The 22,480-nt window shown below is 64.0% G+C and overlaps 1 protein-coding gene across 2 annotated transcripts in view; it reads right to left on the bottom strand.

The window, feature by feature from the left end:
• Window positions 1–22,480, bottom strand: part of FOXO6 (forkhead box O6) — a 39,535-nt gene that overhangs the window by 5,171 nt on the left and 11,884 nt on the right. The window lies entirely within an intron of this gene.

Raw genomic sequence — 22,480 nt, 5'->3', positions numbered from 1 at the left:
TTAGCACGATTACTGTCATGCCAGGGAGTCGAGGTGGGGTCTCCATAGCACGTGCCCTGGGGACCTGCACCAGCCCTGCACCAGGCAGGGCCGGGTCTCAGGGGACTCTTCTTCCCTGGCAGGAGCCTGGGGAGGGACAAGGCGAGGAGGCAATGAAAACAGGGGCAGAGTCAGGCCCTGCACCATGTCCGCACAGAGGTCCGGGTCTTCTCCATCCTTCCCAGCCCTGGCTACCCACACTCCAAGTAGAGCCCACTGGGATGCTCCCAGCACAGCCTTGCCCACACACCCCTCTACAGAGGTCCCAACCCACTCTCCCCACTGCCAGGCACCCCACCAGCTCCACGGGCAGAGGGACCCCCTTTGCCCACACACCACCGGGCGCCGACCCCCTGGAGCTGGCTCCAAACCACCCTCCCTGCCCGGCGTAGTTTTGCGCTGTGCTCCCCTCCTCCCTCATCACCAGGGAGGGAGAGGCATGCATTGCGCAGTGTGCGTTGTCACTGCCGCAGCCCAAAGCTACGCGTCAGCACCATGTAAGTGACATCTTGTCCCCAAAAGGCCTGTCACCCCCTGCGAGCAGGGCCAGGCGCCCAGGGGGAGCGGGTCTGGTTCTCTGCACATCCCGTGGCAGGGACAGAGGGCATGCACCCTGTCCGAGAGACTCGGGCACCACAGCACGGAGGGGTTTGCAAACCCAGCTACAACCCTCATTGCTCAGACGAGGGGAGTTCTTTCTCCCCAGACACTTCGGGCTCCCTGCATCCACATCCAGCACCTCAAGGGGTTTTCCTACTGAGAGCAATACTCTGCTCCTCTTGCTCTTGCCTGCTGCTGCAGCTCCGAGCAGCTCACCGGCCGGAGCGGGGGTGCCCTTGCAGAAGGCAGGAGGAGGCAGGGAGCTTGCACCAGGGGCCACGGCCCAACACAAGCGTGCCCAGCTGCCGCTGCCCCGTGGGGTGACAGGCTGGGGTGACCCTGGGGAGATGCCTTCAAAGCTCTGGCCGGGGGAGGAGAGGGGATGAGGACATCTGCCTCTTGCTGCTGATCTTCTGCAGCTCATGGGATGCCACTCCAGCTCCCTGCGCCTCAGTTTCCCCAGGATCCAGAGGGGAAAGGCAAGACGCAGAGCCCAGGGAAGAGCGTCCTGAAGAGGCATCAGTCCATGGTGCAGAGACCCTCGCTCCAGCACTGCCCAGGGCTCGGCAGGGGCTGCCGAAGGGAGGCAGGCAGCTCCTCCTGCCCCTGCTGAGCTGCAGGAGGGGCAGAGGGACGAGGAGGAGGAAGAAACCAAGGTGCTGGGGAGAAAGTTTGGTGCCGTTGCCGGCGTACAGTGGAATACTAATGAAGCGGCGAGTGAGCTCCAGCCTCATCTATCATATTATGTAATGGCTTACTTCTCTGCACTTCATTTATTTGGAGATTGCTCCCAGGCTGGCTCCTCGCCAGCAGCCACCAAATCCAAGTCTACAGAAATCAATCTCGCGCTGACTGATTAAGCCGTGTTTAGAACTAATTGCTCCTTCGTGTGTGGGGAGAATAAATTACGGGCTTTAATTTCACATCTTTAAAATGCAACTGCAGGTATGGGCTAGCCGTTAACCCCTTCCTGCGTGGCCCCGTGCACAGACGGGGAGGGGGCAGGCCGTGACTGGCATGGCTCAGGGAATGGATTGGGACACGTGCTGCCCTCCGCGGCGGTGCTGCCTGTGTCGATGCCCGTTGCTTTCAGCTGGAGCAAGCAGAGCCCTGGGCCAGCCTGCCTGACAGGGAGAGCTCTCCCTGAACCCCCCAAACACCTCTCCCTTGAACCACAGGGTGACCCAAGGTCCCCTCCATGTGACTGAGCCGTGGTGCAAGCGGCAGGGGACAGAAGCAGAGCATGTGGCCATCACCGCGTCTGCAAAGCCAGAACCACCAGCCACTTTGAACCCACACAGAGACACCCGGGGGGCTGGGGATGCCTGAGCAGGGCTTGCTGGGGGGGTGCCCAGCTGCTGCTGGGCCCCTGACAGGAGTGCGGACCCCCTGCATGGCCCTGGTCCCTCCCTGCCGGTGCTCCCCGGGTCTGCTCAGCCCGGGAGGCAGGAGATCCTGCAGCCCTCCGCGGCTGGGACTGAGCTGCCGTGCAGAGCACAGAGAGGGGATGGTGTTTGGGGGGTTTGGGAACACCACAGCTGGACAGGGGTGACACTCAGCACAGTGCTAACCTCCTCCTCCGCTACTGCCTCTCTCCCGCTTCGCCGCTCCAGCGCAGGGCACCCAGGCACCCAGCACCAGCCATGAACCCAGGGCCAGGCTGGTGTCGGGCAGGGGACAGGGCTGGTGGGGGGAGGCTGGCGAGGTCGGGCTGCCCGAGGGAGCGGAGAGGAGGGGAGGCTGCTGCCTCTCCTGCAGCAGAGCTTCATTAAGAGCCAAAAGACAGCAGCAATTAAGTGGAAGGCGCGGCGAGCCCGGCTCTCTCCCTCATTAGCACCCCGACGCGCTTGGCTGGCCATAGCTCGGGGTGCACAGCGCAGGGCAGTGGGCTGCATGGGGGCGGGCCAGGAGCTTATTAACACCACGCAAGCAGGGACCTGCTTCACCCGCCAGCACCCCGGCCGCTCCCGGCAGCCCCACGAGCACCCAGCATCCCACAGCACCCAGCCCCGGGCTGGCAGGGAGCAGTGCATGATCGCACGCCCCGAAATGCGAGGCTCAGCTCCCGGCCAGCCCCTGGCAGTGCAGTGATGTGCAGGGGACATCAGGGATGGCAAAAACTCCCTGACAGCAACTGCCTTGGCAGGGATGTGCACCAGGGTCTGGCAGATTTTGGCAGGGAACAGGAGGAGCAGGCAAAGGCTGGCGCCAGTCCCAGGGTCCCCACGATGCCTCTGACACCGCTCTGCCCCTCTCTGCCCTGTGACCCAAAGTCCTGCACCACTTCTTGCAGCAACCTCCACCTTTGCAGGGCTGGCCATGCCCCGCACCGTTGCTGTGTCTCCCTCCTGGTCCCCATCTCTCCCATGGCGTCCCCTCCCTGCTCACGCTGCTCTGATGGCTCAGGCCCCTCATGAAAGCAGAGACCCTCCTGGCATCCTGGCCCCACTGCAGCCCCACGGTACTCAAACAGTTCAGGGCAAGGAGAATCGGGCCCCAGTGTGCGTCCAGACCGTGCCAGGGCTCCTACCAGGGAGTGGCACCCACTGTTTCAGGCACCAGCCCTCAACGCCGTAGCTCTATGAAGGGGCAGGAGATGCTCTGGGTAGTGGAGGCGAGGGCTGGAGGTGTCACCAGGGCTGCCAGGAGTTGCAGGTGGACCCAAGCCCTTGCTCAGCCCTGGTTGACACCAAGGTGGCCCCTGACCACTGGCTGCTGGAGGCTTTGCCAACCTGGAAGACCCTGGTGCCATCCCGGTGCCCGTCTGCTGGGGGGCTGGCCCTGCTGCAGGGCCTGGCAGGGGGATGGAGGGGCTGGTGGGAGCGTTGGGCACCCATGGAGCCTTCTCCCCCCCTCAGGAGCCCTTCTCCACGGAGCCTCATTGTCAGGGGAACAGCCAGTGTGAAATCGGTCTGATTAGCAATTAGTCCCATTGTAAAAGGATTAGCCGGACCCCATTGTTTGGATGAGTGACTTGACTATCAATTTGCATCTGGCAGTGATGCTGCTGCTGCTGCTGTGCTGGGAGCCTTTCCCCCGTGTCCTTTTGACCAGACAGACGCTGTCTGGTGAGGCTGTGCCCAGCACAGCGGCGGGCTGCTGGTGGATGGGGTGCTGGTGGACCCCAAGGATGGGCATCGATGCCGGGCCCTTTGCAGGATCCCGAGCACCTTGCTGATCCGCACCACCACAGCACCCCAGCGGCGTGTCCTGGGGGTCGCTCCTCCAGCCTTGGGTCTCGGGGTGAAAGTGGGGCTGGACATCCTCCTGCCTGCCCCAAGGAGAGCACGGGGTGGGGGAAACGAGCAACTCGAGCGAGAGCAGGATTGCACAAGACCTGGTCCTGGCCAGAGCTGGGGAGAGCAAATGAAGGGGCCCTGTTGACCCGCTCCGGTCCCTGCCACATCCCCTGTGCCTGTCTGCTGTCCCTGTCGCTGTCTCTGGGCTGCCACCCCTCCCTGCTGTCCCCACGTCTTCTGGGTTTTTTCTGAGCAAAACCACAAAACCCCAAAATCCCAAACGCCAGCCTCCTCCCCGCACATCTTACCCCTCCCGATGTCAGCACAGCCCGGTCACGCTTGCAGAGACCCCACACACTCCCAGCAAGCCCCAGCCCCGCGGCCGAGGTCTGTACGTCTGTCCAGGCTGCTGGTCCATCCAGCTAATGAGCCTGTTACCTGGCAGAGATTCACACGCTGGTTAACAGGAGGAAGCAGCAACAGGGCCACTAACGAGCGCTCTGCTGGCTGCTCTCCGGCAGCACGAGGATGGCTCCAGGGGTTAATTGATGCTTATTTACTTCTCACACATAAAAATTGCCAATGTTGGAGGAAATATTCCAGGGGTCAGAGGCTGCTGACAACCCCGATGGTGCCTCATCCCAGGGAATGCTGTCCAGGGGTGGTGGTGGCATGGCACAGTGACCGGTGACACCCCCAAAGACATCGTATTCGCCCAAGAAACAGCACTGCCCATGGGCACCAGCACCTAAGTGCACGATGGCCATCACTGTGGCCTCTTGGCACCATCCCCTGGGGGTGGCCAGCCCTACTCCCCACCACTGGCGTCACCGTGCCACCTGCCGCCCCAGCCACCCGTCCCCTCCGTCCTGCCTGAAGCGGCTGATGGCTCTGCGCAGTCCCCCAGCCCTGGCACCGAATCGCTGCATCCTGAGCAGGGCCCACGCCTGCCTGGGGAGCAGATGGCAGGTGGCACGCCACGGTGGCATGCTGCGGCAGCACACCCCACGCGCCAGAGGGATGCCAAGCACCCCAGATGCTTGCGACCGGGACAGATGCCCTGTGCTGATGGCAGCCAGACCCCCGTGACATGCCCGAGGCAGGGAGCAGGATGAGACCTCCATCACCTCTGGTGGCTGCAGGCACATCAGCCTGCTCCACAGCAGCCCTCCTTGCACAGGTGGGTGAACCCAGCACCAGCTTCTGGCGGGGGGAAGCGGCACGGAGGAGAAAGCCAGGGAGAGGGCAGCTGGGCGGCTGTAAATCCAGCCTAACGCATGACAAGGTTCCTCCAACTCCCCAAGGATGGGATGCAGCCTGGCACCGGCAGCACGCGGGGCTCAGGAGGGCTGTGAATCCCCGCCAGCCTCTATGCTGTGAGCAGCCCCGGTGATCTCCCCATCTCCCCGCTGCCCCTGGGGCTGGGGCAGCACACACTGGCTTGCTGGGAAGGAGCAGCCCTTGGTGCAGGGCTCGGCAAGGCAGTTTTGAGCAGCTGCCATGTGCATGGCATCTCCTCTGCTCCAAAATTGTAGCCTGCACTCTGCACTGCCCCACAGCATCCCCCGCCACCCCCTGCGCTGCCCTCTCCCACCCCGGGCAGCCCTCTGCAGCACCCTGCAACCACGCAGCTGCCCCGCAGCCAGCCCTCTGCAATGCCCCACAGCACCCCGTGCTGTGCTCCATAGTGTCCCACAGCCGTATCTCTGCAGCGCCCTATAGCATCTTACAGCAAACCCACTGCCATGCTCCATCAGCTCTCTGTGGTGCCCTATAGCACCCTACGGCCAGCCCCCCTGCAATGCCCCATAAGCCCCCCCAGCCCCTCACACTGTCTCGGGCACCCCGCAGCCAGCTCGCCGGTGCCCGGGTCCTGTCTGACATCTCCCCCTTGGGGAGCTGGGGCTGCCCGTCCCTCCCAGCATGTCCTTCCCCGGGACATCGCTGCTGGAGCTGGGCAGGGGGGACCGCACAGGCTGCCCAGGAAAGGGCACAGTGGGGGCAGAGGGAGGGCACCCGCCTCCCCGCCGCAGGGGTCTCGCCGGCGGCTGACGAGCGGAGGCGAGCGTATTCGGGTCAGCGCGTCGCCTGAGCAGAGCCGGTCTGACGTGTCGCTAATTGAACCAAATGCCCATTAGAGGCGTGACGGGCCGTGTCCATCCTGGGCCCTCTGTCGCAGGTGGCTGACACGCAAGGAGCCTGAAGGCTGTTCAGCACGGCCGGGCCAGAGCATCTCCCGCCTCCTCACGCATCACGGCCAGCTCGAAGCCCAGACGGCATCTCATTAGGAATGGCTAATCACCCCCTAGGTGTGCGCTGGGGCTTACGAGGGACCCCGTGCTGCAGCCCCCTCCCTGCATAGCCCTCCCACGGCTCCTCTCCATGCCTCTCCCCAGGGCAGAGCCTGGCAGGATCCAGGCAGGGGGGTCCAGCCTTGCCCTGCCCCACAGATCCACGATGCTGTGGGGCAAAGGATGGCTCCAGGCAAGCCGGGTGTAGGAGTGGAGCTGGGAACCCGTGCCGTGGAGCCAGGCTGTGCCAGATGCTTGCCCAGCCCCCTGCCCGTGGCCCTGTGCCATTCCCTGGGGCTGGGTGATGGTGTGCCCCAGACTCTCCTGAAGGAGAAGGTCCAGGTGGAAACTGCCACTGTGACCCCAACCCACTGCCAGGACTCGCCAGCCCCATCCCAAGCCTGGCTGTGGCTGCCTGGGCTCCAGACCAGGTTTCGGGACAGAGATGGGTGCTGTGGCGGCTGGATGGGTCCCCCAAGGCAAAGCCCATCCTCTGCCTGGCCCTGTGCTGGTCCTGGCCCACCTTTGCCACACACCTTATGGCTCACAGCGGGTCCGGCCCCCGGTGCAGCTCTGCCGGGAGCAGCCCGGGCTGCCCGCCCTGGCACAGCACTCCCCCTCGCCGCCCCTGCGGACTCGGCAGCTGAGTTTGTGTTTCACAGTTGGCTCGGTGCCTCCCTCCCCCTCCTGACCATGAGCTCCGCCAGCGATTCCCAAACCCTCTGGAGAAGTGACTGACACAAACCAAACCACGCACTGCTCCCCATGCCCCCCCAGGCAGCCCCCCGTGCCCAGCGCTTCCCCCACAGCCCTTGCCGGGGATGCCTACTCGGGCATCCCCACTCTGCAGCCTCCACACACCCTGGCTCAGCACGGAGAGCACCAGGTGGGCACCAAACCATGGCTGGGTGCTTGGCTCAGCCTTTTCTGCACGCTGGGGCTGCACAGCAGGGTGAGACCCCCTGCACACCTCCCGGCCAGGATGGAGCTGACGGAGGGCAGGTTGGCCATTTCAGGAGACTCCCAGGAACCATCCCAGCGGTGGCAGCAGTGCCACTGAAGCAGAGGTGGCAGGCACGGCCGAGCATCCCTCTCCCGGCCCTGGTTACCGCTGCTGCCAAACAGCTGGTTGCTACCACGTTCTGCAATGGGAGTGTTGCCGTTTCCATGGCAGCCGGTTTATTTTAGCCAGCTGCCATCACTCCCTGTCCCCTTCAAAACCAGGAGCATCCTCCCTGCCTCAGCTGCCTTGTCCCCATTCCCAGGCACCTTGCTGAGAGCCCAGGGAGCACCCACAGTGCCCATCCCCTGTGGGAGAGCCTTTCCCCACCGTCCAGAGGCGACAAACACAGCACCAGCATCTTCCCCACTTCCCACTATGGTCAGTGGGGCTCACACCAGCTCAGCCACCAGGTCCTGGCGAGGTGGCTCAGGGGATGGGTCCCCAGAGCCCAGGAGGAAGGGGAGAGATGGATGTATGGGGACAGCATCAGGCCGGGCACTGGGTGATTTCAGTGCTGGAGGGACACCTGGGTGGTAAATTCAGCTCCTGCAGCCTGCTCAAAGACACTCCCTGCTCCGGTTTGCTCCTTCCTTGGCCAAAGCCTTGGGGCCAACACAGCCTCCAAACCCGCTGTGACTTTGCTGGGGCTCCGCAGGACACCTCCTCCTCCAGCCATGGCCCTTCCCAAGCTGGTTCAGGACAGATGGAGCCAGAAGAGCCAGTCCCCAGTGTGGTTGGCAGGGGAGAGGTCCCTTCACCCCACGGTGTCTGTCCCAAGCCCTGTCCTGCTAGGCAGCCCCAGCCACCACCCCGAGGGGACCATGCTGCCTTCCCAGCCGGAACTGTCCATCCTCAGCACTACCAGGCTTTGCCAGGGGGACCAGTGGGGCCGCGGGGGCAGAGGAGGAGCCCTGGGTGCGATGTGTAACGCAGTAATCCCACTGCATCGCCGGCAGAACCACCGGCTCCGTGAATCCCCCCAGCACCGCCTGGCCTGCCCCATGCGCTCCCCAAAGGGCTCATTAGATCACACCAGGGCAGCTGCAGATAACGAGCAGGCGTGCTCGCCTCCTGGGGAAGCAGGCAGAGAGCAGGCAGGGCTGGGGAGCTCGGGGACCCACAGCAGGTGGTAGCCTGGCCCTGGTATGGTGTCACTGTCTCCATAGTCCCCCTTGCTAAAGGCACAGGCTGCACTTTTGGGGTGCAGAGCCCAGGGCCGAGCCCAGCAAGGGATGCATTGGGGGAGCTCAGCCTTTCCCAGTACCCTGCCTGCAGGCAGGAGTTGCACGGGTGCAATCACGCAGCAGTAAGTGCACGGAGCCTGGCTGCAGGCTCGCCTCTGCACCAGGTCCCACCGAGAGACATGGCCCAGGCACAGCTGGGCTGGTGCTGCAGCGTGCCCCAGTGCCAAGGTGATGGGCTGGCTCCACCACTCCCTGGCTATGGGGTCCCTGCCTGCAGGCTGCACACCAGTGCCAGTGCAGGGCTGGTGGGAGGCAGGGGACAGCCAGGAGCCTCTGCCCACCTCCTGTCTGCCTCCAGCCCCACACGTGTCCCGTATTCCTGCCCTGTAATGCAACGCCAAAAGAGGGAAGGGGGGTTAGGTACCAGATGAGCTATGTCCGTGTGTCAAGCATCTCTGAGCTGGCTGGCCCTGGCATGGCCGCCCGCTTGCCTTCGGGCTGCAGCAGAGCTGGAGGCTGCTGGGCCACCTGCCCTGGCCAGATGGCACGGGGACCTCGCAGTGCTGCCGGGCATGGCACTGCTCAGGAGACTTGTGCCAGACCCCGCTGCTCACCCTGCTCATATGTGGCCCCGCGGTGCTGCTGAGGACGGGGCTGGCAGGAGCAGGGGCTTGCTGCGCACGGGGCGAGCACGGGGTTGAGCTCTGCCCCCTTTGCAGCGCTCTACGAGAGCCCCAGGCAGCAACCTGCCCTCCCGGTCCAGTACAGCGCCCAGCCAGCCCCAGAATCCCACATCACAGCACCCCAACACTCACAGCTGGAAACTACATCCTCTCCCAGCTCCCCAGAAAATGCTGTGGCACCAAGCCACATGCTGAGAATGCCCCCAGCACAGCTATCCAGCGAGGCTGAGTCCACGCACCCCCCTCCCCGAGACACCCACACAGCGTGGCCATGCCGTCCCCCCACACGAGCCACCCCAGAGCTGGGTAAGACCTGCAGCCTCCCTCAAGGGTCTCAAGGGTGCTGGTGAGACATGAGGTGCCACCACAGCCAGAGATGCTCTGCAAGGTGCCTACATCCAGCTGACAGGCACCTTTGGGGACAAAACATGCCCCCTCCCAGCACCCCAGTCCCAGTCTGCCTGGACCCCTCTCCAATGTACGAGACCAGGTGAGACGCCTTGGAAAGACCCTCTCCACCATCAGCCACTTATCCAGTAATACTCTAATTACACCCCAGAGCTGGCCACCAAAATAGCTGCAGTAAATCACTCGGAGCTGCCATGTAATTTTTGCATGAAATTACAGTATTTTTTCCCCTGGGTTCAATTTCCTCCACACCAAGTTCTCACCGCAGCCAAATAATTAAAGCAGCCGCACTCCGTTTTCCTTGGGTACCATTTTAACTCCCTGCTGGCTGCCCCCCCGCTGCCTGGTACTGGGGCTGTGGCTGGCTGGGGACGTGTGCCCCGGCACCCGCAGGCAGCCCTGCCTGTACCCACGCTGACTACAGCCAGAGAAAGTAAGAGCTGCTCTGGACTTGAAGGCAAGACAGATCAGACCCTGGGGAGACCCAGCACCCACAAGGGATGCAGAAAGCACCCCAAGCAGGATGCTGAGCCCCCGTGGGGGGTCCAAACCCCACCGGGCAGAGGAGCTGGCTGTTCCTGGGGGGAAACAACCCCCCTCCTCTTCATCACCTGCAGCCTGCAGGAGGAAGATGAGGGAAGCAGTGGAGCTCAGCCTGCAGCGCCCCACTTTACGCAGCAATGCCCGGGCATACGTGGGAGATGACCATCCTGCAGGGTGCCATGAAACACCATCTCTGGGTCACTTGGCCCCTGGGAGAAGCCGTGGGTCCCAGCCACACGTCACCCTTGTACCACTGTCCTGCCCGAATGCACCGACCATGTGCAGCACCACGCTGACCTGAGCAGCAGCAGAAACCCCAAACCCTTGTGGGTTTTGCATCCAGCCCCATCCTCTCCCCTGCCTGTTCGGTCAAGGCTGCCCTGCTTTTCAGCCCGAGATCTGCATCAGAGCTGGATGTGCTTTTTTTTTTCCAAAAAAGCACGGAAAGCTGGGCACGGAGCCATGCACTGAGGCACACATGTCCCCCGGGGACTTGCTCTGCTCCAGGTCTTCCCTGCCTGCCCCGTGGCCCCGTGCCATCCCTGGGGACCAGCCCTGCGGGGATGCTCGGAGGAGCAGTGAGTCCCTCTGTGCTGTGTCCTCCAGCCACGGGCCTTTCGAGGGGCCCATGGAGCAAAGCCAAACCCTTTCCAATGCGCTGTGTCCCAGATGTCCATCCAGGACCTCAGCAGGTTTGTGCTGGCTGCTAGAGCAGGGACGGGCTCCCTCTGCTCTGCAAACTCCCTGCCAAAGCAAACCCTGGGCATGGAGATGCATCTCAGGGCAGCCCTTGGAGATGAGGGGCTGGTTTGGCCATGCACAGAAAGGTGCCTTTTGCTTCTCAAATACCCACGAGAGATTTCATCCTGCCACCAGCAAGCATGGATGGCAAATGCTTGGGAGCTGCGGCACTCTCAGGCCTGAGGTGGATGGGGACCAGACGGGTTGCCAGGACAGCGGGGACATCCCTGCCTTCAAACGCTCTTGGCTGAAAGATGTTTCATGGAACAGTTTTTTATTCCAATAAAAAAATCCCAGTTGTTCAAGAAAACAAATATTTGTACTAGTTTGCAGGTTTTAGGCCCCAAAGGTGGGGCAGGGAAGGGTTTAGTGAGAGGAGAAAATATTCGTCATGGGGACCTGCTGTACAGCGCAGAAATGTTGCAAGAAGGCACTGGTTATAAATGTCTGTGAAAATAATGAGCAGTTTCCAGCCAGCGGCAGCATGGGGTCCACCTGCTCTGTCAAGCCCGTGGCACCCCTGCCCATCCTAGCAGGCTCCCGTGCTGTCCCTGCTGTCCCTACGCCGCTGTCCCCCTCGCAGGACACCGCTCCACACCTCAGCCCACAGCAACGCCCACCGTGGGCCCGATCCAGCCTCCCCACCGAGTTCATCTCCCGGCATCATCCGGGCTGGCTGGGCGCTGGGTCCAGCCCCATCCCCTCCACCAGCGCCAGCTGGCCCCACACCAGCCCTTTCAGCCAGAGCACCCTACGCCAGCACAGAAACCCTCCAAAACCCATGCAACGCCCTTTTTTCCACTTCCAACTTCCTTTTTTTCATGTGTGCATGGGACACAGAGGGCATAAAGCCCCGTGCCACTGGCGCAGCCCACCTGGGACAGGCAGGCACCAGCCGCTGTGGGAAGCGGAGACCCCCGCGGCTGCGCACCTGGCAGGGGCGAACACACCACGCCTGGAGCCAGCATCCCATAAGGATCGGGACAGGGAGGCAGTGGTGTGAGCCACTGTCACAGCCGTTACCATGTCCCTGCACAGCCAGAAGGACAGCGGGAAACGGCCTCACGCCGACATCCCTGCTTGGCACAAAGGCACCAGGTCCTGATCCGTGCACCACGTCCCTGCCAAGGGAAAGGCAACCCGGAGATGCCGGCACGGCTGAGATGCCACTGAGTGTGGTACCCTCTGCTGCAGGGACCCGAGGGACATCAAGCACCTCGAAAACAGCCCCTGGAAAGCAGCCCTGTCCCCCAGGTCACAGCAGAGCAGGCAGGCGCTGGTGACAACCGCAGGCGAATTGCTGCCTGCTTATCCCATGCAGGCAGGGAGGCTCAGCTGCCTGCCTGTGCTGTGTGCTCACACTCACGCACGCACACGCGGACCCCGGGGCGAGACGCGTCGGGACGGGAGCTCCCAGCAGGGCTCAGCCCGCCGTGCCTTTAATGTCACGCAGGCAGCCGAAAAGTCTCGGTCTGTGCCTGGGGCTGCACCGCGCGGTCCCCAGCTGCACGCAGACCCTGCTGGGAGAGACGGCGAGACACCGGGGGGGCAACCAGAGCCCCCTTGCCCTGAGCATCCCACGGGATATGCTTGCCATTTCTTGAAGCCCCCCCGGCACACACTCGGCAAGCCGGAGTCACGCAAGCAGAGCAAGGTCACCACAGGGTCCTGGGGATGTTTCTCCAGCTTCAGCCCCAGTGGGGCTGCCTGCAGTCAAGGGAAACTGAGGCACAGCGGGGGCTGTGGCAGAGGGAGTCACTGGCAGAGCCTCTCCACAGCCATTGCTCCAGGAGTCAGCTCTGCCCCGGCCATCTGCCATGTCCCAGAGCCCCTGGCCGAGCCCCAGCGCCAGCTCAGCCCTCCCCAGCCATGACGCCCTGCTGCCTGCTCGCAGCTTGCAGGACCCATGGAGAGGGCCGGGGGGGTGACGGCACCCTGGGGTGCCCTGTGGGTCTCCCCAAGGGGGATGCTCTTAGGGATCACTGACCCGGCGTGCGGGGCGAGGGGCTCATGGCTGGGGCTGACTTGTGAGCAGAAGAGGGTCCTGGAGGCAAAGAGGGATTGGGGGGGGTCCATCCCTGCTCTGCCCCAGGTAGCACCCATCGCAGTGCCTCGTGGTGGCAGCTGGCGAGCTCCCCAGGGGCTCCCAGCCCCCACTTGATGCTGGACAGGAGCCAAAAGCAAATGCGCTCTTGGAGGGGAGATGGAAAAAGCTCTGTTTTCCCAGGAGGAGATGAAAGAGCAGCCACCGGCCCAGGGCCGGAGGAGCCTGAGCCCTGCCTGGGACGTCACCAGCCTGCAGCGGGGCATCACACACCTCTCCCCGTCACACATGCAGGGGCACAGCAGGCACCCACCCCGCACGTGCGCCCCCCAGCACACCCACCAACGCCTCCCCACGATGCCCACCCCCCCACACACACCCCCAGCCCACAGCCCCCCGTCCCCAACACCCACCCCCCGTGCCCCTTGTCACCCACGCCTGCGTGCACAGGCGCACGCCCCGGCACCAACGCCGGCTGCACGGTGACTCAGCTGACCCGACCGGCAGCAGCTTGCTTTGCACCTGCTAATTACGGCCCCCCCCGCCGCCTCCGCAGCTCCTCGCGCCGGGGTCTCGCCAGCCTGCGCTTACTCACAGCGCAGGGAGCGGGAGGAGGGGAGGCCTCCTCCATGCACATCAGCTGCCCAGCCGAGCTGGGTGGGCTTGCAAGCCCCCGCTGTGCCCCGACAAGTGTGGGGGCTTGTGCCATTTATTGCAGGGAAGGGTAAAACCCTCCGAGGCGGGAGGCTCCCGCACCCCAATGCTCCCCACCTACGGAGTGCAGGTACCGCTGGCGCCCTGCAGCCTCCAGGCACCCGCTGAGCCCTTTTCAGGTCGCTGGGCTTCCTGCGCAGCCCTGCCCGTGACTCCTGCCGCCACGGCTGAGCAAGGCACAGGGCAGCCTATGGCTTCCTGGTGTCACCCCGCACCGACACGCTCGCTCTCACACGCAGGGTTGCACCAATGCTTGCACCCTGCGGGGCTGGTGCTGTGACCACAGTCCCACCAGTGGGTTTGGAAAGGAGGGACCCCCCCAGGACATCCCCCTGCCTTGGGGGCTCGGCAGGATAGGGCTGCTGGATCCCCTCGGTGCAGGCAGCACAGGCAAGGGCACAGCGAGCCAGCCCCTGCCCGAGGCGATGCACCCAAAGCAGGGGTCACACAGGCTGGCTGCCAGCAGGGCCGTGGTTCCCCCCAGAAAAAGCCATCAGACAGCCCCTGCCTGCGCTCACATCCCCGGCCCCAGCACATGGGGCAGAGCACAGTATCCGCGGGGAAATCCTGGCGACCGCCGTGCCGCAGGCTCCAATTTCATCCAAATACAATCCCCTCCGCCTCGGCGCCTGGGCTGGGGCCCCCGCAGCCGGCCCGGGCAGGGCTGAGGACTGCTGCGTCAGCAAGGGACCTTCCAGGCTCCTGATCTGCTGGTGGAGAAAGCACCTGGGGCTCCCACCATCCCGGAGTGCTCCTGGCCAGCAAGCTGGGGGCCTCCCAACCTCTCCTGCCTCAGGACCCAGCATTTAACCCTGCTGCAGCGGGATTTAGCAGGGCTGCTGGTCTCTCGGACACTTGCATTGGGAGCAGGGGGATTTGCTACTTGGGATGGGATGGAGCAAAGCTGTCGCGGACGAGCAGCAAAGCTGTTTATAGAGCAAGGGGGCAATGCCAGGACATTTTCTACAAAATGTCTCCCAGGATGGACTCACAGCATGAAGGGCATCATCTGGAGGAAAACAGCCCCAGAACCAGAACAGAGTGGGATGCTCACCATGCCTCACCAGTGCTCTCCTGGAGGTAAACACCTCCTGCCAAAACCAGTTACTCAAAGGTGACCAGGAAAGGGAATTACCAGTTGACCCAGACACCCTCCAGCATCCCTTGGCTTTTCTCCCCTTGGGAACATCAACTCCCCACGAGCCCAGCCACAGCCCCCAGCCCTTTGTGCAGGGATGGGGTGGGACACATGGTAGGACATAGGGTGGGCACTGTGTCCCCAAGCTGTGCCTCTCCTCCCAGCCCCAAGCTGCCCATTCACTGGGCTGCCCAAGGCCAGGCAGACCCACGGGGCACCTTCAGAGAGCAGAGCATGGACAGGGCTCTGTGCATGACAGGCAGGGCTGCCTGCTCCTCTGAGGCTGCTGGGCCATTTGCCTTATCTGCCCATCCCTGGGTCTGGAAAGAGCAACCCTGGGGCCTGCCAGCCTGTCCCACTCAGCCACAGCCACCCAAGGCCACCACGGGCCACCGCACAGGCACGGCCCTTCCACCGGTGCTCTGCTTTCGGGTGACGAACGGCTGGGCGCAGCGGAAGGCGGTGGGTGGGCTGAGGTCCTCCTCTACCTGCCTGCCAGAGCCAGCTCCCGGATGCTGGGTTACCCGGGAAACGGCGGATGACATCGCAGGGGAGGCAGGGAAACTCTGCCCGAGGTGTTCAGGATGCCATCGCCGTTGCCAGGGAAACGGTGAGTGACATCCCGCAGGTAAGGGAGGGCGGCGAAGCAGGGGACCCGGCGATGCACCCCGGCTTCGTCTGCCTTCTCCTCCTGCAAGGGAGTCCCTGCCCTGTGCCAGACGGGCACATGCCCTGGGGGTCCCCATAGGGTCGGCCCCCCACCTTGCCACCCCTCAGAGCACTGATGGGGGCTTTCCCCTTGGGGACATTGCCACCCAGCCTGGGGCTGCCCTGCTGGGCTGGTGGCAGCAGGGAGAGAGAAGCCGCCATGCCCCGGCCCTGCGCGAGTGCTTCGCTGCCTGCTACCCGCCCCCCCGCTGCCTGCTTGCTTTGTCTCCCCGAAGTGATGCCCAGGGACGCGTTCCCCTGCCTGCAGCTCCCCAGCATCAGCCCATCCTTCAGTGCTCTGCAGGGGGCTGGCAGTGATCCCATCCCAGGGAGCAACGGCTCTCCCGGGTTGCCTTTGGATTAATCACAGTCTCTGCTTTTTCCCCCAAGGGCTCAGAAGCACTGGGGACACCCCAAGACTTCCCCCAATGCCCCAAACTTTCCCAGCTGTAAATCTCAGCTGCTTGCCCCCACCAGGGATGCACCATTACCCCGGGCAGGGCATCCCCCTTCTCCAAGCCTGATTTGGTCACACAGGGTGGCAGGGAAGCCACAGCCACAGCCACAGCCCGCCACGGTGGTCTCTGGGCTGTGCTTGCCCACGCACTGGCTGTAGGCAATGGGCAGGCAGCGGGCTGCAGGGATGCTTCCAGACCAGGGATAAAACCAGCAGGACCAGGGGGGACAAGCCAGTGGAGCCACAGCAGGGGCTGCCAGGGGGGAATGCACGGTGCAGCCTCTGGCCCCCCAGCACAGCTCCGAAAATGAATCAGCAACCGCATGCAGCCCGAGCAGGACGCAGACACGCCTGGGGAGGCAGCAGGGATCCCTGTAGGATGCTGCAAAGCAACAGGAACACAACAATCCCCCTCCTGCCTCTCTCGGAGGAGTATGGCCACCCGAGGCAGAGCAGTTTTACCTGTAATGGCAAAAATTACATCAGCCGGAGCCTGCTGGTCCCAGTGCCGCTCAAGGGAGGAGCAGGATCCACCTCAGCACTGCAACAGCCCCGCGGGGCCACTCTGACCCTGAGCGAGGGGACCGTCTCCCCTCCTGCCAGCGGGACTGGGAGGCAGGGGGAGATGCTCCAGGTCAGGCCGTGCAGCGTCCTCGGGGCTGTTTTCAGTGCCGATGGGTCTGTCTGGAGCAAGAGACCCTGAAAACCTGCCCTGCCTGCAAACCAGCACCGATGCCATGGGCTGCTGGGCTCTGCCGCTTGCTGCCGCAGGTGCTTATGGACCCATGCTGCCAGTGGAGACTTGTATTTCAGCTGGAGGAATCAGACACTTGGAAACAAAGCCACCAAAAAAAGGTGTCTGGGGGGGTGAGGTCACAAAATGTCCAAAAAGGGGCAGGAAGAACTGGTGCCCAGACCACCAGGAACAAATCAGCCCTGGACTGGAGGGAGAGGATGCCCTGTGCCTGAACCGCAGGGGTTTGAACCCCATCCACAGCCCTCCTGGTCCTTAATTTTTAGGTTTCTCTGGGGGAAGGGGGCTGCAGCAGGGCTGGGGTGGAGTGCTGGGGAGGGGGACAGAGGATGCTGGGGCACAGGGAGGAGGTGTGGAAGCAATGGGAAGCCACATGTCCCTGCAGGAAGGCAGCTGCTCCACTCCTGTCATGTGGAAGCCCACCCCGAGGGGTCCGAGGGCCGGGGTCATGCCTTAATACCTCCTAATTGGGAGGGGGGTGACACCCCCCGGCAGCTCCATGGGGCCCCCGGGCTGTGGGCTCCTGCCAGCGGTGCCAGCCCGGGTACGGCCCCGCACCCAGCGTGCCAGCTCTGCCAGCAAAGCGGGGTGGGGGACGGGACACCCCCAGCCCGCTGACGTCCGGGCTGTTCCCCAGGGGACCTGGCAGCCCTTCAGTCGGCCGCCTTCCCCACGGGGGCCCCCACTCGGCTCCCACGCGCTGCCGGCCTCCCGGCTTCGTGACACTGAGCTTTAATTGAATTAGACGCTGCTGCCTGGGCAGCGCAGCCTGCAAACCATCCTCAAATTCCTGGGCACGGAGCCCGCTCGCTGTCTGAAAGCCGGTTCCCGTCCCCCCCCCAACCCCATCGCCTCCTCCCGCAGCGCTGACCCAGAACCGAGGAGCCTCTGACCCGCCCCGAGTGAGTGGGTGGGAGTGGGGGGTCCGGCCGGTCTCAGCGGGACTCGTTACACAGAAGATTAGCCCTGGCGAGCGATGCAGTCGGAGGGTGCAGCACACGGCGGGGGGAGCCCCCCACGCCTCTCCCCACCGGGGTCAGCTGCACCACGGCGGCCGGCGAGCCAGCCCGTTCCCGCGCCAGCTTCCTCTGCTACAAAATGTACCGAGGGCCCCGGCGGCCCCAGCCAGGGACACGATGTGCTCCCCGCTCCAGGCCCTGTTTTTCCTGGCCAGGCTCCTGCTCCGCTGGCGGCGGGGCGGCCGGGCGCTGTCACTCAATGCAGCTTTTGTTCGCTCCCGGCTCGCCTCCCTTCACACCTCCATCCCACCCCTTTGGCTCCTCTGCGTGTCCTCCGGACCCTGCCGTGACTCTCCCCAGCCATGACCGTCCCCTGGCTCTCCCGCAGCTCCGTCACCACCTCGATGGCTTTTTTCTTCCCCATGAGCATGGCCAGAGCTGCTGGCAGCAGCAGAGGCGATGCCATCCTGCTGGCAGGGCAGCCCAGCACCTCTGAAACCGCAGGCAGCATCGGGTACCTGCCAGAGCAGCAGCTCCCACACACCACCCCAGGAGCGGGCATGACATTGTGCCCCTTCTCCTGCCCACGGCCTCATCCTGCTCCCTGCACGGATTTGCAGCCCATGGTTAACGGGTGCATCCATAACTCACCCGCGTGTGTTATGTGGGGTGCAGCCCACACAAACATCTTCCCCTTGCAGGGCTCAGCACCGTGCCGGCCCCGTCGCTCCCCACGCTGATGCTGTCCCGGCTGTACAGCGCTGCTCCCCTCCAGCACCACCCGGGACGCCCATCCCTGCTGCCATCCCCACTGCCGCAGGGGTGAAACCCATTTGCGATGGGGTCTGGGGTGGGCAGGACACAGAGCTGCCCGCGCAGGAGGGCTGAGCACATCCTTCAAGTCCTGACACCCACTGGAAAATGGGTATTTGAAGTCCAGTACAGCAGCTTATTTCAGCTTCCCCGTCTTTAAACATTTCCTATAATAAAAGCAAAGTAATCGCTACGAACCAAAACTGCCGATATGTCGTTTAACCCCACAGGAGCTGGCTCCTGGCTGCCCCGCGCTGCCGGTTTTCCTGCCTTCCCCTTTCAGCCAATTTGCTGTCTGGGCTGGTTGACCCAAATTTGTTTTTCCTTTGTGGAAAACACCTCCCCACCAGCAAACATTGCCCAGCTGACTCGAAACCCAGGTCCCCACGCTCCAAACCTTCACTGACCCCAAGAGCCATCCCCATGCCTGCTGGCTTGGCACAGCATGGCCAGCACGGGGATTCCAGTGCTGCGCACGCTGGGAATGGGTACAAATACACATCAGGATAAATCCCAAACGCTCGGGCACAGCTGGGCACGAGGCTGGTCCTCCTGCCCCACAAACCCAGGCTGTGGGGCTGTAAAGGGCGAGGATGAATAGGAACCGCATCCCCAAGAGCATCCCTGCAGCCACGCGTGCCACCGTTGCCTCCCCAGCCCTGGGAGGGTGCATCCTGCTCCTGGGGCTTGGCAGGGAGGCAGAAGGGACGTGCTCGCCCCAGCAGAGCCCTCATTACCCCCAAAATCACCGGCGGGTCTGGCTGCCAAGCGGTACAACCTCACACCAAGCCGTGCACGTGGCCCTGCGCATCGCTCCTGTGACCCAAAGCCCCTCTTTTGTTGCCCCCCTCATTTTTTGCAGCTGCTTTCCTCCCTGGCAGCGGGAGGGGGGTCTTTCCTGCATCCCCCTGGCAGCTAAACCCCTGTCGCCACGTGGGCATTAGCACCAGAGCTGCAGGGAGCTCCCGGGGGAGAAGTAAGTGGATCAAAGGGTTTTAGCAGCAGACGGCTCCCAGACAGATCTGGATCGTCTTCAAGGCGGCCACTTGCGGCTACAAATGCACTTTCTGCCTGCATCTCCCCAGCCAAAAGTTTCACACGGGCTTTATTGCGTTTAACCCCTTGCTGCTCCCAGCCTCACAGGCGCTTGCTCCCGGCCTTGCAGCCGGATCCCGGCTGGATGGGGTGTCGACCCCCCTGGGGCAAATCCAGCCCTGCAGGAATGGCTGGCAGGACTGCGGCACTGTGTGCTTGTGCAAAGATACCCCCCCAAAAGCTGGGGTGTCCTGAGCCAGGCAGAGAAATGACCCGCTTGCCGGTTCTACCCACCCCAGCATCCCTGGCGCTGTGACAAGGAGGGCACTGAGCCACACAGCATGGCGGGGCAGTGGGGAGGATGGTGATGCTCCTCCGTCCCGTCCCGCGCTGCCCCCCAGCCCCTGGCAGCGGGTGACGCCCCTCTGTCCCACCCCACTGCCCCAGCTTGCCTACCCCCCTCCTTTATGGCACCCCCAAACCCGGCCAGCGCTGGCCAGGCGGCGTGGCAGGGAGCCGGGGCAGGGAGAGGGTTTGTTGGAGTAATGCTGCTATGAATTATTCACAGCGCAATGATAATTATAGGAGCCCCCTGGTTCTGCTCACTCTCTGCAGGCAGGAGCAGGATTTGTGCCGCGGAGAGGGCTTCGGGGCAGGGAGAGTCCTGGGGATCGAGGCCACCACCGGCCCCATCTCCCTGGGGCCGTGCCACCATGGGGGTGCCCCAGTGAGGCAGGAGGGCACCCAGGGCATCCTACCCCCCTGCTGAGGAGCCTCCTGTGGGTCTTGGCTGGGGGGGCCTGCCCCAGACCCCCATAACTGGGTACCTTGCTGGAGCCTTGCTGGTTAAACTGAGAGCTTTGGGGAGCCAGGCTGGCCCCACTAGCAGCACTGCCCACCCCGTGTCTCCCCTTGCTGCCCCATGGCGCCTGCAGCATCCCACACTTCCCAGCCCTGCGCCCCACATTGCATAGTCCTATACCCCAAATCTCCCAGCACTGCACCCTAGTCTTCCCACAGCACTGTTACCCACATCTCCCCATCTCACTCCCCAAACCCCAGCAGTGGGGTCACCCCGCCGAGCCCCGCACGGGCACGGAGAGCTGTCCCTGCCTCCCGGGGACGGGCACAGAGGTACCTGCCAGGACCCCATCGAGCATCCTGGGGAGGGGGTACCCCCTGTGTCCCCCCCCACCAGGCCTCCTCCTCAAAACCTGCAGCCACCACCACGAGCCCAGCACGGGGCTGCCATTGCCATAAATCCTACGGCCTCACAGCCGGCTCAGGGGCCTGGCAGGCAGCCTCCTTGTATGGCCGCTCCTTGGCTGGCGTGCTCAGGCTCTGGGATGGAGGAAAAACAAGAGGGGGTCAGCCAAAAAATACACACAGAGGGCGAGTAAATCCTACCACCGGGATCTCAGTGCTGCCTGGCCATGAATGGGGCACGGGAAACCTAGGCCAGACGGTCCCAGCGCGTGGGAGGACACCTAGGGACACGCTGCTTGGAAGCCAGGGACGCTGTGCGGGTACCAGCAGCCCCGCTGGGGTTGTGCCCGGTGCCACCCACCAGCATGGGGTGGGGGGACACACGTGTGCCCTGCGGTGCTGTCCCAGCAGCAGTGGGGAGGTGGCTGGACCACCTCTGAGCAAGCATCGTCCCGGCACAGCATGCAAGGAGGGGCCCATCCCGCAGCTCCAGAGGGGTCTGAGGTGGCACCTCCTCGCCCCGTCCCCAGGGTGAGCCAGACCCCACGGCGTGGCTGGGTTACCTCCCCTCAGCCCGGTGTCTGACGCACCCGTCTGGCATTTTCTCATTACACTGAGGGCTGCTGTTTTGCTGCATGCATTTGCCACAGCGTTGTCAGTGGTGGAAAAAACCTATTTTCCAGGCTTGGCAGCGCGTGCTGAGAAAGCAGGGTGAGCTCTCCCAGCACCCATCACACCGGTGTGGGCCAGGACGCAGAGGTGTGCTGGGGACCCCCACCCCATCACGGCAGAGGGTGGTCCCCAAGGGATGGCACCGCACCCCCGAGCCCACGGGGGTGCACATCCCAACTGCCTGCTCGCGCTGGCATGCCATGGGGTGAGGGGGGATAGGGGTGTCCCCCCCGCAGCCAAGGCACTTTGCAGTGACACCCCGTAACCCACAGAGCACGGAGGGGTCGGGGATGCAGAGCTGAGCACCCTGGGGCTCGTGGGCATTGTCACCCAGGCACAGTGGCCTGGGAAGATGGAGCTTCCCAGTGCTCAGGGTGCACTGGGCCAACTGGGAATCCCACCGTAGGGCAGGTGGCAGTGCCCAAGCCATGACTCCACGGTGTGGACCTCACTGAGGACAAGATGCGCGGGGCAGAGGGCAGGGGCCCAGGTGGGCTGGGTGGGGGCAGGAGGGCGGTGGGGTGCAGGTACGGGGTGTCCAGCAAGCACAGGTGGGTTTCTGGGTGTGCGGGTGGAGGGTACGGGGTGCACCGTGGGAGCGGGTACAGGTTTGCCGTAAGAAATGGCTGGGTGGAAGCGCAGGGCGCAAGGTGCAGGTTTTGGGGTGCAGGGTGTGAGGTGCAGGATGCAGGGAGCAGAGTTTGGGGAGCACAATGCAGGGTGCAGGGTGGAGGGTGCAGGTTCTGGGGTGCAGAGTGCAGGCTTTGGGGAGCAGACTGAGGGGTGTACAGTGCAGGTTTTGGGGTGCAGGGTGGTGGCCTGGCACAGTGCAGTGCTGCAGGGAGGCTCATGCCGATGCGGGACCCTGCGTGCCTCAGACTGACATTCCTGCCGCTCCCACCTACGCCCAGCAGCCACCCCACACCCCAGCCTCCCCGCTCCGCCTTGGCGCTCCTCGGGGCCGCGGCTGACCAGGCCTGCCCCAGCCGTGCCCAGGCAGGCTGTGTTCCCCCTGCCAACCCCGCCGGCCGCGAGCCAAGCCTGGCACAGCTCCCCATCGCCGCTGCACCCGTCCCAGCGCCGTGTGCGGAGCCCAGGCACGTCTCCAGCTGCCTGGCATCACACCCCACGCCGGCCCCTACCCCATTCCCACCTGCCTGCCTGCCTCTGCTCTCCCATGGGGCATGTGCTCAGCCCCGTTGCCTGCTGGAGCCCTTCAGGCACATAAAAATACGAGATCCACCGGGAA

This window comes from Nipponia nippon, unplaced genomic scaffold (genome assembly GCF_047370975.1).
Source record: "Nipponia nippon isolate SJK-2023a ecotype South Korea unplaced genomic scaffold, ASM4737097v1 scaffold_23, whole genome shotgun sequence".
Taxonomy (NCBI): domain Eukaryota; kingdom Metazoa; phylum Chordata; class Aves; order Pelecaniformes; family Threskiornithidae; genus Nipponia; species Nipponia nippon.
This window is presented reverse-complemented; position numbering and strand designations above follow the sequence as displayed.